At 42.2% G+C, this 341-nt stretch overlaps 1 protein-coding gene across 5 annotated transcripts in view; it reads right to left on the bottom strand.

The window, feature by feature from the left end:
- The window catches only part of add3a (adducin 3 (gamma) a), a 99,935-nt gene that overhangs the window by 21,985 nt on the left and 77,609 nt on the right, over nt 1-341 (bottom strand). The gene's annotated exons all lie outside the window — the stretch shown is intronic.

Raw genomic sequence — 341 nt, 5'->3', positions numbered from 1 at the left:
TTGTTATAAACACTTGGATGGAAACCAGAGGGAGAAAGTAGAGCAAGAGAAAGTGGGAACAGAGATCCAGACAAACAGATGGAAAGAGAGACTGAATTAGAGGTTTTAAAAAGGAAACAGGGTTCCTAGCATATTATTAGATGCATTATTGCACATCTATTGACACAGCATGCCCAGCCCTGTGACGTAACGAGCACTCTTTCAACCGAAACTAGACGGACAAACAACCTGAACCACAATATTTGCTGACTTATTAGAGCAAAGTAGCAGACAGAGCGAAGGGATCGTGTCAAACTCATGTCAATACGAGCAGAACATGACAAACAGAGAGAGAGAGAGAG

Source organism: Morone saxatilis, unplaced genomic scaffold (genome assembly GCF_004916995.1).
Source record: "Morone saxatilis isolate NCDOM2014 unplaced genomic scaffold, NCSU_SB_2.0 Contig17, whole genome shotgun sequence".
In the NCBI taxonomy this organism is placed as follows: Eukaryota; Metazoa; Chordata; class Actinopteri; family Moronidae; genus Morone; species Morone saxatilis.
Note: the sequence above shows the minus strand (reverse complement) of the source record. Positions and strands in the feature narration are given on the sequence as shown.